The following is a 234-nucleotide window of genomic DNA, read 5'->3' on the forward strand; positions in this document are numbered from 1 at the left end:
CAGCGCAACGAAAATTCGGAAGTGTGAAAACGTGGTGTTTCTTGCTGTATTGTAAGGTCCTGGAAATATTCTTTCGAAAATTACAGAACTCGCGTAGGAGCATAAATTCTTCTTGATATAGTGCGGAAAAGGATAATTTACTCTATCGTCGACTATTTATTCGCACAATAATGGGTCCTCGCCTCTTTTTAAAACCCCATCATTCTGATGTATTTTTGTGAACATCAACGCGAA

Source organism: Hetaerina americana, unplaced genomic scaffold (genome assembly GCF_022747635.1).
Source record: "Hetaerina americana unplaced genomic scaffold, ioHetAmer1.1.p SCAF_2, whole genome shotgun sequence".
NCBI classification, from domain to species: domain Eukaryota; kingdom Metazoa; phylum Arthropoda; class Insecta; order Odonata; family Calopterygidae; genus Hetaerina; species Hetaerina americana.